The sequence below is a fragment of the Mesocricetus auratus genome, unplaced genomic scaffold (assembly GCF_017639785.1).
Source record: "Mesocricetus auratus isolate SY011 unplaced genomic scaffold, BCM_Maur_2.0 Super-Scaffold_4256, whole genome shotgun sequence".
Lineage (NCBI taxonomy): Eukaryota > Metazoa > Chordata > Mammalia > Rodentia > Cricetidae > Mesocricetus > Mesocricetus auratus.
Window position 1 is genome coordinate 98,785,005 of NW_024429182.1, and position 15,833 is coordinate 98,800,837.

The following is a 15,833-nucleotide window of genomic DNA, read 5'->3' on the forward strand; positions in this document are numbered from 1 at the left end:
GCTTCATGTTGGGAAGTCAGCCTTTACAAAATTAGATAGGAAAGTAAATACCCAGATGAGAAAACAAAAAACCTACTCCATCCAGAAAAAAATGGCATATTTTTAAAAATTAAATAATTACCCCGCATATCTGTAATCCATCTACACACACCTTCATGGTTCTCCACAGACTGCCTCTAGCTTCATACACTTTCTTATTTCTCCCCTGTCTGATCCATTCTGTTTATGTTTCCAGGGCCACAAGCCACAACAGAAACCATGGCCTCAGTGTTTGCCTCCTCAATATCATAATGCCAAATGATTTAGGCAGTGGCTGGGAAGTTCCCCAGAAGCTACTCTTTATGCAGAGATGGCTATAGTGACTTCCCTAGGCATAGCAGTAACTAAGGTGGACATAAACACATCTAGGGAGCCCCCAACTCCTCCTTGGCCCAGGTCCTAGAAACCAGAAGCCACTTGCTGAGCCATGAGGGAAGCTGGGGTGGGAGGAGGTGGCTCAAGTGTCTTCCCTTTGCAAGTTTCCCACTCTGAGGATGAGCGACATTCCTGGGGCAGCTCACTGGATCTGAGGATCCGCCCAGGTGCCCGCCAAGCATTCACCTCACCAGAAGCAGGTCTCTGGGGGAACTGGGGATGGAAATGAAGCCTTCAAACCACTGTAGGACATGGCCCTTGGGGAAGCTGAGAACTGGGGACCACACCTTTGTCCATGAACACTTCTGCAGGCCAGGTGAGAAGTCGTAGGCATCCCTGCAAGAAAGATGTGCAGCCACGTGCCAAGAAAAAAGCAAAGAAGGTAAAAGACATTTCTCTAAACTGTGAGAGAAAATGCGTACACACAAACACACAAGTATAATCACACATGCATGCACATGGCACACACATGCTCACAAATACATGAATACACCTCCATATGCACAGGTACATACTCCCTAACACATGCACACATGCATATAGTCAAATGCACAAGCATGCAAACACGTTTGCATACACAGAAACATAAAAACTCACACACGCACCCTTGTATCCACTTACACACACATAGTTCATATGATCATGTGCACACATGCTCACATTCACATATGTGTCCACACAGTCACAGATTCCCACACACATGCATACGCTCAACACAAACATGAACATACACAGAAGCTACCCATTCTCACACATGTGTATACATGCGCACACATGCCCACAATACTCCATACACTCACATGCACACTTGCAGACACACACAATCTCACACATACATACAGACACATTCACATATACACTTATGCACACACCAACTCACACTTAAAGTGAAATGCATACATATTCATGCACAGGCACACATGCAAATCCGCACATGTATATACACACACACACACACACGAACTCATGTCCACAGAGTCCAAGAAACACATGGAAACACACCTAGTCTCCCATCAACGAAGAGACACGAGCATCTGTCTGCGTCTGTGAGCTACCGTCTCTCTACCCTGCACCAGGCTCTACCCTGCTTCACTGTTGGTGAGGGCCCAGCAGCAGATGGGACAGGCACCAGAAATAGCATCTCAGTGCCTGGCTTGTGGTCCCTTTTGCTTGGAGAAGCTGGAAAGCTCTGGGGCAAGCAGACACCCCTGGGGACCTGGCTCAAGGAGCCACAGTCAGCTCACTACATGGTCACCATTCATTGCCTGGACATGCTGAACATTTCCCCTGCATCTGCCCAGCTGCCCTCCTGTCCCTCTCTCCACCCCTCACGAGGACCTACCCTCCATCAGACCCAGTTCAAAAGCCTCTACCTCCAGGGAGGCGGTATGGCATGACAGTGCAGGGGCAAGTGGGGGAGGTCGCCTCATTAAAGACACAAAAGACATTTAAAGATCAAGTTATGAACCAAGCCTGGTGTGGGATGCGTGCCTGTAATCAGGAGACAGAGGCAAGAAGATGGTGAGTTTGAGGGCAGCCTGGCCTACAAAGTGAAACCTTGTCTCAAAATCCAAAACAAACAAACAAAATTGGCCAGCACTCTCCTCCCCACACACATCCAAAGATGCACAGTTGTGTGTGGTTTCAGAGGAGGGGGCCCTCTAAAGCCCAGTACAGTCTTCCTAAGAGGCCAGTATGGCAGGTCAAAGCCCTTCATATTGGAGCTGCAGAGACGTCAGACATAAGTTCAGACCTGGAGACCACCATGTAGTCACAGCAGGACCCTGACCACATCCCTCTGCGCCCAGCTCCTTACCTGTAAGTCAGGTAGATCCACCCTGTCTCCAGGATTGTGGAGACAGGTAAGGAACCATCCTGGGCTCACAGGCTCACACCTGATGATTTGTAGTTTCCTTCCCTTCTCCTGTCTCCGACAGGATTTAATCAGCACCTGGAGCAGAGAGCAGGAGGGGCAGAGTAGACCCGAGGCTCACCCCCTATGCTCCGCCCTGGCTACAGCTCCCTTGCTCCCTAATCTCTTCTCTGCTGTCAACGAAGGTTCAGCTGGCCCGGTCTTATCTCTCCCCACAGCCAGCCTGGGACAGCTTTTCGACTCCAGATTTACATTTTTATTGATTTTTCTTCTCCCTCCAGAGCTGCCCTTCCCTCCTGCCTCCCCTTTGGCTATAAAATGGGTCTGCTGTGGAATATAGCAGTTCTGGGGCCGGCAGAGATGTGTGACGGTGCAAAGCATGACCTCAGCCCCATTCACTTACTCAATCAGCAACCCACCCAACCAATATATCCCACAAGCATCTGGGACACGGCTACAGGTCCAACATGGCCTGCTCTTAGGAGAGCTCCTGAGGGTGTGTGGGTGCAGGATGATCCGATGGCTTTGGCTGCCTTCCTGGAGGGCAAGGAGGAGCCCTTGGAGCATTGATTGATGGATTATTCCATTGACTGGTTATTTTAAGCTGGTAATAACAAGACGTGTATTTTAGAAGGGGCCACTGGCTGCGCCATGGGGGCTTAGGGTGAGAGAGAGAAGCTGGAAGTTCGGCGCTTCGGCAAGAGGCTAGAGCCGTAATCAGAAGGCCTCCAGCCACATCAGAAGTGGCACCCTAGAAGTGGAACAGACAGGCTGGGTTTTGAAAGATGAGCAGGGTAGAGTCGGAAAGGGTGCCGCGCGGAAGAAGCTGTGGAGATACAGGGAAGGTGGCAGAAAGCTCCTGGCAGGCTGAGGAAATTTCCACTCATTCTGAATAGCTCAGCGTGACCTAAAAGGGCAGCGAGGGGCGGAGACTGAAGAAGTGGGTCAGGGCCCTCGGCCTCTCAAACCCTCTGTCCTCTGAACCTGGACACGGGTGGGGCTAGGAGGACTTGGAGGGAGCTGGATTGGGCTCTGAGCCCCCAGGTTGAGGTGCTCCTTCCTCAAAACAAGCCTTCTCTGCCCACAACACTGCAACGGTTTTTTAGAAAGGAAGGCAGAAATGGGACATTCTTCCCATGGAACAGATAAAGCAACTTAGGCCCTGCATTTCAGAGATTGGTCAAGCCAACCATCATGACACACAACTGTTTATCCCCACACTTGGAAGGTGAGGGCAGAAGCATCAGAAGTTCAAGTCTGAGGCCAGCCTGAGTCTGGATGAGATCCTGTTTCCAAGTATGCAGGCAAACAAACAAAAAGCATGAGAGAGAGGGAGAGAGAGAGAGAGAGAGAGAGAGCTGAAGAGATGGACAGCAGTTAAGAATGCTCACTATTCTTCCAGAGGACCCAAGCTCTGTGCCCAAGCACTCACATTGAGTGGCTCACAACCAACTGTCTTAAGTCCAGCTCCAGGGAATCTGGCACCCTCTTGTGGCCTCATTGGGCACTTGCACACATGTGTGCACACACATACACATACACAAATAAAAAGAAAAATACTTTTAAAGAAGTGCAGAGGTTTGCCCCAGGTCATTAAAGAACCCAGGTACCCCATCTTCAAATCCCCGCATATGTTTTTGAATCCCACATTCACAGTAAGTGGAATGGAAAAGAAGGAGGGGGAGAAAAACACATCAAACTGAGTCGAGTGTTTGCTTTTGTTGTTGTTGTTGTTTTCATGTCCCCATCTCTTCTTCAGTCTTTGTACCAGATATAAAAACCCAGTCAGGTGCCCTCTGTGCTTTGGAGGGCATATCCCAGCTCTATCACTCACCAGATGAGTAAAGTCACCACACACAGCTGTGTCTTGATTTTTTTCCTCGTGTAAATAACAAATCCTAATTATCAAAACAATTGAGGCATAAATACAAAATTGTAACAGTGTAGTGGTTATCTATTACTGAGTAACAAATGACCCCAAACTGTACTGACTTAGAACAACAAGGACTTTTCATCTTACACAGCTTCTGGAAGTCAAGATCAGTAAGTTAAGTGGGAATTGCGGCTCAAGGTCCTCACTGAAGCTACAGTCGAGTATCTGTCAGGCCCAGTCAGCAGAAGGCTCAGTGAGGGCCAGGCCTAGTAACACAGTCCTGTACTCTCAGTCATCAGGACCAAAGGCAGGACCACAAGTCTGAGAGAGGCTACAGAGCCAGACCCTGCCTCAGAAATAAGAACATAGGGCAGGCAGGGTGTGGTAGCACACATCTTTGAGGACAGCTCTTTGGAGTCAGGAGGATCTTTTGAGAGGCTGGCTTATACAGCTAATTCCAGGCTAGCTAGTGAGACCCTAATAAATAAATAAACACAGCCAGCAAAGTTGCTCAGTGGGTAATGACAGCCTGACTGCAGCTCCATCCCTGGGGCCCACATAGTGGAAGGAGAGGAATGATTCCAAGTTGTCCTCTGACCTCCACATATATGAGCCCACATATATGGTAAATGTGTGCCCACATATATGCACACACAAAACAAACAAACAAACAGTCTCAACCGAGGCTGGAAGACCCATCTTAAACCCAGCAGCTTACTAAAGCCTTCTGTTCTCTGTATGTGGTCTTCTCCTGGGGCTGCTCATCCTGTGTAAGCCACCTTCCCTTGGAATGAATGACCCAAGAAGCAGACTCTGCCATCAAGATGGTGTTCTGGAGGTGACACACTGCAACCTTTGTTGCATTCTTTTGACCCTCAGGCTCACCCTACTCCAATGTGGAAGAAGAATACAAAGGTGCATAATGACCAGGAGACGTGTATGCATCACTGGAGCCATTTGGAAGGTGTCACCCACATGCCCGGGATGACAGCTGGCACACAGTAGGTACTTACTCCTTAGACGCTTCTACTACTCTCACAGTGGTCATAGCTAGGCTGAGAGGACAACATTGGACGTGGGAAAGGAGAAAGTCCTGCAACAGGAAATGCTCCCTAGTTAGGTCATGCTCAATTGCAGTAAGAAAGAATATCTAGATAAAGGGGTGCAGCCGGGGAGACTTCCTGGCAGAGGTGGAGAGTAACCCTGAAGAAGACACGGGTGAGTATGACGGACTGGTTGTCACTGCCCAGGACTGGGTGTGGAATCCTCTCTCACACACAGCCCGTGTGTTTGGACACACAGACCCATGCGGTGGCACTGCTGGAGGAGCCTGTAGAATGTTTGAGAAGTGGAACCTCCTGGAGGGTGAGCCCTGAGCTTTCGAGCCTAGCACTGGCTCCACCTGGAGTTCTCTGCTTCTTGCCAGTTGATGTGAGGTAACCAGCCTCTTCAAGCTCCTGCCGCAGCTGCAAACCACTCCCACCACCGTGTCTTCCCCACAGTGGTGAGCTGTATCCCTTCAAACTGTGAGCCAAGCTAGCACTCTCCTCTCTTTAGCTTCTTTTCCTCAGATATTTGGTCACAGTGATGAGGAAAGCGACTGACACACTAGCCCACCATCAATCTCCTCTTCTTCGGTCCAGTGGCAAGATGCATGGTCACAAGGATGACCTAGGTCAGCAGTGGTCATGAGCGAGGGGGTCACATGACTCACTTGGATGGACAAGATGGAAGGATGGTCTTTCTGGGTAAGAGGGTGGTTGGGAGAGGAGACTATCTTTCTTACCATCATATTCTGATGCCACATCAGACATTTATGACCACAACGGGGTGGGGACTCCCTCATAGCTCAGGAGGGGGAAAGCCTAAGTCGTCAGAGATGTGGTTCAACCACCAGATCCGGCCTGGGACCATTCGCCCTGGCCTCCTTGTTAAATAAACATGCCACTGTGGATCAGGTTCTATTCCATGTGTTCTAACTGATCCCACCCCCCTCTGGGGGATTTCTTTTTTGAAGTAGACATAGAGAAGAATGGGGCAGTGAAGAGCCCTAGACTGGGAGACAGAAGTCCTTCGTCTAACCCCAACCCTGTCCCTGAGATGCTCTGCAATCCTGAGTAAGCCCCTACCCCCACTGGGCCTCCAATAATTATAGCTAATATTTATCGACTGCCTGGTGTGTGCCAAGCGCTCTGCTAAGAGCTTCCATCACTGTGCTCATCCTCCTAGCAGCCCTCTTCTGCTGATATTGCTCTCTTTATCTCACGGAGAAGGAGACTGGAGCCTGAGACCCGAGTCCAGGGCAGGTCTCTGGATTTCAAATCCAAGTTTGTCTCCGTGAAACGTCAGGCTCCCGGCCATATCCACCGTACACCCTAGCAGTAAAAGGGAGCCTATGGCCAAGGTGACCTCTGAGGACCTTTCCAGTCCAAATATTCTTTGATTTGTTGTCCCAGTTGTAGCTAGATGATCAACAAGCCAGCTTAGCCTCGCTGAGAGAAGAGAGAAATAAGGGCTGTCTTTAACCATCCAAACAGCTGTCATGTGAATGGGATTAGACTTATTCAATATGGATCAGAGGACATGAACTGGGCCAGTGTGGAGACACCACAGGGAGACAGAGGGTGCCACTTACACACAGGAGATCTCTCCAGCAGCCCTTCGGCGATGGGTAGAGCTGTACCCAGAGGCAATGACTCCCCTGCCATGGAAGTTATGCAAACCTGTGTTTGACAAAGCTTTGTCAGAAGCGAATGACTTTGGGCTTACATGAATTAAGCAGGATAACATGACCGTGCGCCCAGATCCACAGTATGCAAGGTTAAAAGGGGGGATAAACTGAGTGGTCTTTCCTTTTGACACTGAAACACTTAGACGTCATGGTTCTCTAGTTTGTTTTTCCTTTCTGGCTCTGACACTCTGCAGCTCCATGGTTTGAAGATGCCCCAGCTCTCTCTGCCTTCCTGAGGTACTATGGGGTTCTGATACTCTGGCTGTGACTGTGTCACTCAAAACACCGAGAAGCCTGTGATTTTTTGATTTAACAGCCTTTAGCTTTAATGATTCGTTAAAGTGCCTCTCGTCAGTTCCAGACACAAGAGGGAATTGCTCCAGATGCTGTGTTTCAGTGGCCTGGACGTGGACTGAGCCGCTCTGCCCACCATCCCACTCACTCCCACCCCAGCTTCTGCTCTCCCTCCCAACCAAGCAACGGCCTCCCCGTCCCTGCCCCACCCCACTCTGCTGCTGCCTCTTATCCTACCAGATAGGTTCTTCACTCCCTTCACCCTGGATGGCTCCATAGACAAGAGTTTTCACTCTACCCAAGTTTATAGCTAATCATTCCAAAGGAGACAAAAGAGGATGAGGGGACTTGGTCATTGTTCTTGAAGTACCTAAAAGTTAAGGATTTGTGTCTTTACTTTTCTTTCTTTTCCTTTCTCTTCTCCTTTCCATTTTTCTCCAGGTAGACTAGGCTGACTTTAAGCTCACAATCTTCTTGCCTCAGTCTCCTGTGTTCTGGAACTCAAGTGTCCCACCCAGTTTCTTGTTTTTATTTAAACCCAACTGAAACTTATCTCCACCAGGAAGCCTTCCATGATTGACACTAAATATCAAGCACTATAACCTGGATTATAAGTGTGATGCTCCATGTTTTTTGATTAGTTATTGTGCACACAGAAAGTTCTGTGTCTATTCTGTCCCCTATCTATGTATGGGATTATCTCCGAATCCTCAGCTAGGCAGAGAGCTTATCTTCCCATCAGAATGGAGGCTCCAGACAGCCACAGTTGCACCCCCAATATATTAAGCCTGAATTGTAGTGAAAGGTTGAATCATGATCTTCTCCCAGTTCAATACATTCCCAAAGGCAAGTTATGTCTCTGCCATTGAACTGAGGACTGTGTAAGATTAGAAAGCACAGGTCCCTTTAAGATAAGGAAGTCCCCAAGGTCAAGAGCTGTGTCTCCACCCTCAGGCTGCACCAGAAGTCTAACTGACAGCAAGAAATCTAGGACTTCTGCAAGCTCTACATATCCCCTGCAAGCTCTACATATCCCCTCCATCTCAGCCCAGGAATGGACACAAGAAAGGGTGTTTTTCTTAAAGCAAAGAGACAGAATTTCTTAAAAGGAAGATGCAGGAAGTAGCATAGGAACTCGGTGCCTTTAGACCCTCCCTAGGATCTATTCTGCACCCTCTTTTCTAGAAGCTGGAATGGTAGCCTTCCAGCTCCTCCCAGGAACTCAGAGCAAGTGAAGATGTCAGCACCTTGGACAGCGCCCAACCTATTACAGGACTCTGAGCCAGAAAGCAAAGCTCTCCAACTCCCTCCACCTCTGGGTGATGGATTTCCTCATTCCTCAATTTGATTAAAGCCCAGTAGATAACCAGAGCGCCTTGTTCCTTTCTCTTCTCCCTTCCTGATGAACATAATTAACTCTGTTAGGCTGGGGATACTTGCTCTCAAAAGCTGCCTCCCAGCCCCCACCCAGGCATGAATCAGTAGGATACAGCCAGGACACTTAGAAGGCTCACAGAGTTCTTCCTGGGCAGTGGAGGTGGAAGAGGAAGCTTGACTCAAGATATACAGAGGCTGATATAGAGACTGGAATGTGGTTGTTGGATGAAGGTATCCTAAATAAAAGGTCAGAAAATTAGTGGTTTAGCCCTAACTCTATCACAAATCTAACTAGGGTTAGCCACGTGCATTTTCTTTCTGAGCCTGATCTTACATTTGCAATACAAAAATACTGGACTAGACAAAATAAAATGCTACATTTGATGCTAAGATCCTATGGAAAGAAATCTTTAGAACAGAAGGGAACGGATTTGTTCAAGGTCATACAGAATCTCAGGGCAAAACAGGCTTGAATTCATGGTTTCTGGCTTCTATTCCAACAGAATTCCCATGAACAGAATTCATCCCAGTATGTATCACAGACTTTCTTGCCAGGGAATGAAAGCTTCAAAAGTTGAAGGCAGGTAAGATTATGTTAACTGGTGTTGGCAAAAGAAAGCAACATTTAAGATATATAGAAAAACTGATGTCTCCAAAGAAAATCGAGTACCCCTCAAGTCTTTAAGATTAAGAACAACCACCTGAGAGTCAGACATTCAACCTTAGGTGCATATAAACCCAGAAGTGTTTTAGGATTTGCCAAGGTCATCCAGGGAGGCAACTGTAGACTCTGGAATCCTCCTATTTATCTATCTGTCCGTCTGTCTCTCCCTCACTCCCCTTCCTATTCTTCCCTCATGCTTTCTCTCTTCTTTCTCTCCCTCTTTATTTTCTTCTGTTTTATACAGGGTCTCATGTATCCCAGACTAGCCTCAAACTGATTCTGTAACCAAAGGTGACCTTGAACTTCTGATCCTACTACCTCCACCTCCTAGACTACAGGTATGCACTACAACACCCTGTTTATATAGTTCGGAGGATCAAAACCAGGGCTGCAATCATACTAGAAAGCTCTACCTAGCCAGCCATTTCTCAGCCCCCTATAGAAACCTCTGCAAAGAAAAACTCAGTTATCCTAATAAAGCATTTGGATGTTCTATCAGGAAAAAATGGGGAAAGAGACAAGCCAATCAAAAAATATGTTTTAGATGCCTGTTCTGTGCCCAGCTCTTTGACGGGCATATAAAGAATGATACACAACTTGAGCTCTCTAAGCACCACTTCTTCAATGTGTCTCTTCTGCTTAGAATTACATTCAATGGACCTATGCATCTAAACTGCTGTTCCATCAAGGCCAAAATCAAATGTCTTCCTACCAGGAAGGCATCCATAGCCTCATTTAGATGGTACATCCTCCTCCAGCTCTCCAAAGCTTTTGTTTCTGTTTTGTGATATTCAGCACCATTTCTTTATGTGCTCCTGCCCCCTTCAAGAGTAGTGATAAAAGAGAGAGAGAGCCTGAAATGCATTTTCTTCAACTTTGAATTCCTCAGAATACTCAACACAATATTTGACATGTAGTGGAATCTCAATAAATACAGGATGAAAGGAGAATGGATGGACAGATAATGTATGGGGAGATAGATGATGGACGGGTGGATGACTGATGGATCAATAGGTGGATGGATGATGGATATATAGGCCACTGAGAAGCAGAGAAGTTGAAGAGGTAAATATGTGGATTGGATGAGTGAGTGTTTGAGTAGAATTGTGGGTGGAAGAATAGTTAGATAATTGGGTGACACTGAAAATGGATGGCAAGTAAACTGATTGGTAGATGGTCTGGTGGGAAGGTGACTGACATTTGAGTGAATCTCTGGATAGACTGAGGAGGCTGTACAGGCAGTAGAAAGGCTGTTGGTTGGGTTTTGTCAACTTGACACAAATCTAGACATAGCTGGGAAGAAGAAATCTCAACTGAAGAATTGGCTCTGTCAAATTTGCCTGTGGGCATGTCTGAGGTCCTTTTCTTTATTAATAATTTATGTGGGAGAGCCCAGACTACTATGGGTGTTGTTGTTTCTGGGTCAGTGGTCCTGAGAGGCAAAAGAAAGCAAGCTGAACAACAACGGAGAGCAAGTCAGTAAGCAGCATTCCTCCATGGTTCCTGCCTCCATCCCTGTCTAGAGTTCCTTCCCCATATTCCTTCAAAGATAGAGTGTGATTGGAACCTACAAGCAAATAAAGCCCCCCCAATAGATGGAGTTGGATGAGCAAGTAGATATATAGTCACATTACTACACAAAAAGATAAATGTCAAAGTAGGTTGAGAGTCCTTTGTAGGAAAAAACATAGATGTACTTAATATCACAAAGGTATTTTTATTAAAGTGTGTGTGTGTGTGTGTGTGTGTGTGTGTGTGTGTGTGTGTAACTGTGTACATGCATGCCACAGTACTGGGAATTGGTCTCTCATTCTACCATGTGGGTCCTGGGAATCAATCTCAGGTTGTTGTCAGGGCTGGTGGAAATCACCTTTGCTCACTGAGCAATTTTGACAACCCACAAAAGTCTTTTTCCTGGAGATTTCCCTTTGGTAGTGACAGAATAATGACGGGGTTTGCTGACTCTGCTTAAGCCAAATCAAAAGCGGAAAGTGTTCAGGTACCAATGGCTTCAGGCTGTATCCATGGGAATGCAATAATGAGACAAAAAAAAAGACAGATGGCCCTGTCCTACCCTGAACTGTTCACACTGCCCTGGAGTCCATGTGATGTCTATGAGTTATGCACATAGGAAATGCATGAGGGAATTATCTAAAGTCTACCAACTAGAGAGCTAGCAAAAGAGCAAGGAATGCTCATCCCAGAGGAGGAGAAATTCAGAAGAGGTGATGACCTTGTCCCAGGATCTGGCTGTCCTAGGACCCACAGGATGTGCCCTGTGGCTTTGGAGGCAGAGCTAATTCCAAAGAGAAGCCCAATATGAGGAAGAACTTCTCCTAGGTGGTGTTCCCACATAGAGAGAAGTTGTCCTGGGGGTAAGCTTCCCTTCCTTGGAGGCATCCAAGCACATCTGAACACCTCTTCCAAAGAAGCTGCAGAGTGCAGACTCACTTGATGCAGAAGGTAAATTAAGGTCTCTTTCCCTCACTAAAATTAAACCATCTGCTCATCTCTTCATTCCTCAACAAATTAGGTTTCTCTGCATCCTGTGCTCAGAGTGGAATGCAGGGAATTTCTGTCTGGGATTGGAAAAGAACTGAGAGGTAGACAAGAGTCTTATGGGACTCTCTTTCCCTTCCATGGAAGCCTGGGACTTGAGGAATGAGGAGTGACTAAAATGCCCTTTCAGGCACCCCAAATGACTAGAGAGGAGAATCAGAGCCACTGAGAACCAATCCGTGACCCAGATTCCCTGTAATGAATGTGCCCACGTCACTGATGTGTTGGCTCCTGATCAACGCCATCTCTTCAACCCTGGCCTCACTCTCTGTATGAGGAGATTAAATCAATTAGAAGGAGATCTGGCTGGTGCTGGTTAGGGACAGAGGATAATTCACTTACATAACAGGGGATTGAGGTTTGGGCTTGGCCCTTGAGGGGAGGGGTGGGAACCTCAGATACCATGCCTTCACAGGGGAAGGACTCCTGCACCTGAGAACCAACATAGATGGGAGAAGACATCCCAGGGAAGGGATAAATGAATCCACGCCCATCTTGCCCTTCCTTCTGAGATCTAGACTTCCATTCTCTGGGCCAAAACAAAGCCAAATTGAAAGGCCATCTTTCTGTCTCCATATGAGGGCACCTCCAACTTCAGGACCCCTCACCTATGCCAATAAACGTAAGCCTCTCTTTTAGCCTGGTATTCAAAGTCCTGTGGTCTCTCCAGCTGCATCTTCTGCCTCCACAGAGAAGGATGGACAGAGAAGAAGGCTCCATGTCCTGGTACCCTCTGTGCCAAGTGATGCAACAGTTTTGTGTGGGCAGAGCACAGAGCAGGCACAAGCAGGAAGGTCTCTGTGGCCAGTTCTGGAAGGTTCCCCAGAGGAAGCAGTAAACCAGCTCACCAAACTGTAAAGGAAGGATAGGTTGCTGAGAGATAACCAAGGTAACCTGGGGGAGAGGGAGCTTTGGGTGGAGGGAAAAATGTACAAGGTGCAGCATAGCCATGAGGCAGGTCAGCAATGGTTATGGTAAGCGGAGCCTCGAGTGAGGCAAGAAAGGAGGAAATGAAGCAGGAGGCCAGGTCTCACTTGAATGGTATGCCAAGATAGGATGGAGGCGGGGATCCCATAGTCTCAGATCTGTCCCCACATTCTGAGCACTGACAGCATGCTGAAATCAGTCTGGATTTGGGCGGTAGGTATGAAATGGATAGAGATGGCCCTGACTAGAGCTCTACAAAGGGTACACAACTATTCTCCCTTATCTGCTGGTGAGTCCAGTTAGCTCTAAGTGAGATGGGCCAGGCTGGGTGCTTCTAGAGCTCCCGTTGGCTGAGCCTGCCTGAAGCCCTTTGTCAAATGCCTGAGATGCCCAGACAAGCAGACTTCCTGATCTAAATGGAATTGACCTCTGGGGACAGCTACTGATACCTCATCAGCCTCCAGAGGGTATAGTGAACAAGGGGGCTCATGAACAGATGCAGACAGATGGGGCAAGAGCAGGACAGAATGGTACCCTGCAGACAGGAGTGGAAAGGTGGTATGGACTCACCAGGGTCTACTAGCATGGGAGAGAAAGCCGGGAAGCATGGTAGGTGATACTTGGGGCTCTTACCTTGAGTTGTTCTATCCCCTGGAAAACATGAGAGCACCAGAATGGGAGGGCAGGGATGAGTGATGTTTCTGGCTGTTTGGGCCCTGGGGCTAATCAGCTGAGGCCTGCCAGCCTGAGTTTAAGTAGCCCATCTGGAAGCTGCTGCAGGGCCTTACTGCCTCAGCCCCAAACCCTGACTTACTCCCCAGTCTCTTTCATTCTTCCCTGGAGCTGCTTTCTTTGGAACCTTCCCTTCAGGCTGGCTCAGCCAAGCAAGGAGGCACATACCTGAGGACTTCCCTGTTCTTTCTCCAGAAGCCCTGCACCGAACACAGTACACCCAGGGTACTTCTGCATAAAGGCTTAGGCTGGAAAATGAGTCACATGCTTCAAATTTATTCTCCTGTTGAAAAGATTTTAGAACTAACCTTTGTGATTACAACAACTAGTCCCCGTGCTAGGAAGAGGAGGGGAGGGGAGAGAAGGCGAGGGAGGAGAAGGAAAGGGAGGGGATGATTGTGGAACACAGAAAATTATTTGAAGTAATTATCCCAATGTTTTCACAGGATGATTGATGGGATAATGAAACAGGGAGTAATATTTTGTTTTGTTTTATCTTTCTGTACTTTTCTCTGTTTGAAACAAAAGGCACAGAAAATAAAGTCAAAATGGTTTAAAAATAGCACCATTAGGACAATTAGAGCTAAATATGCCTAGAAAAAGGAGTAGAAGGAAATTTGTCAAACAAGCATGTTTTTATTGCCTTCTAATTCTGTTTTCCAGGTTTTCCATTGTGAACATACTCTGAAAAGAAAAGAGACATATATTTTTAAAAGCCAAGCATATGGAGCAAGGTAGCGCAGGCCTTTAATCCCAGCATTTAAGAGACAGAGGCAGGGGGATCACTGTGAGTTTGAAGCCAGCCTGGTGTGCATAGTGAGTTCCAAGCTAACCAGGGCTATCTAATGAGACCCTGTCTCAAAAAGAAAGAATGAACAAAAGGAAGGAATGAACAAAAGGAAGGAAGGAAGGAAGGAAGGAAGGAAGGAAGGAAGGAAGGAAGGAAGGAAGGAAGGAAGGAAGGAAACAACAAAAAACATGTAACAGATTAACAAGAGGCTTGGTCCTCTGCACTGCTGGAGCAGACAGCCCTCCACATGCAAAGGCAGCTGGGAGTTTTCTGGCATCCTGGCAACTCCACGGTGCCATCAAAGCTGATGCAACCTCACCCTATCCTGGTAACCATCGTTATCTCAGGCCAGGCAGTGAGCCTGGGTGGGAACAGCCCAGCGCTCCCACATCTTGTAACGATGTGAATGTTATCAGTCCAGTGTGTGCTGTGAGTTTTCCAGCTCTGAGGAGGGGTTGGCCTCCTCCCTCTGGTTTTATCTCCCCTTTTCCAGGCTTTGAGGCTTACCATCCCTCTCCAAGTGGGGCAGGGCCACTCCATGGTGGATTTTGGGCCCCTCTGAGGCTCTCTGTGTCTCTCTTATCTGGGTTGTAAGCCCCACCCCCTTGCCTCCCACTTACTCTATTCAGCAAGTCCATTTTCTCAGATAGACAGATGACAGAGATTTGGGGCAGTCCTGCAGACCCCAGGTTAATGGGAAAGCTATTCCCTATCCTATGCATTCCCTAATCAGATGGAAGAAGGCGGGATTCCCCAATGATGGGAGGTCTGGTATTACAAGAAAGTCCGTCTCAGCCAGCTAGGACTACCCAAACCATCCCTAGCCCCCCAGGCCTCCCTGCTTACTCCCATGGCATCCTCCGAACCCTTCTTCCCACCCCTTTCACAGTACATGCTATGCACCCGCTAGCAGTTTGCCTCCCCGTCTGTGCCCTGGTGTGTTTCCTCAGCAGATCTCTGACTGACCAGCCTGGAGACCTTGCAGATCAGCAAGCACATTCTGTGTCTCTTGTGCCCCTTCCCAGACCATTTTCCTCCTCCTCCCAGGCACGCCCACCTGTGTGTGCCCCTAGACTCCAGGCTGGGCCGCTGGGAGTTCTATAGCTGAGTGCTGCAGAGAGATGCATTGGAGTGGGAGCGGCTGAGGGGGAGGAGGAGGCCCAGGCCAAGGCTGGGCTCGAGGAGGATGGGCAGGGCAGCCAGCCAGCCTAGCTGCCCATGCCAGCACTACCTCAGCAGCTTCTGCTAAACTCTAATCCAGCATCTACACTTGGGTGGCAGCCGCAGGGCTGGAGAGGCAGGGTGGGGTGGGTATCCTGCTGAGGTCAGCAGCCTCCAGAAGCCTCTCTGTAGGAGGAGGAGGCTATACAGATCCAGGGCCCAAGCCTGAACTCAGGGATACTTGGAAAGGATGCTTCTACTGTTCCCTAGGGGTGGGTGACTCAGGTCACCTAGAATACACACATAGGCAGGCCCCTAGAGTGGTCTCTTCTAGTGAGAAGAGAATATAGCTCAGTGGTAGAGCACTTGACTAGGGTGTGTAAGGCTCTTGGACTAGTTTCCAGCAGGCATTCTCCCCAAAGGAAGTTTCTGGTACTC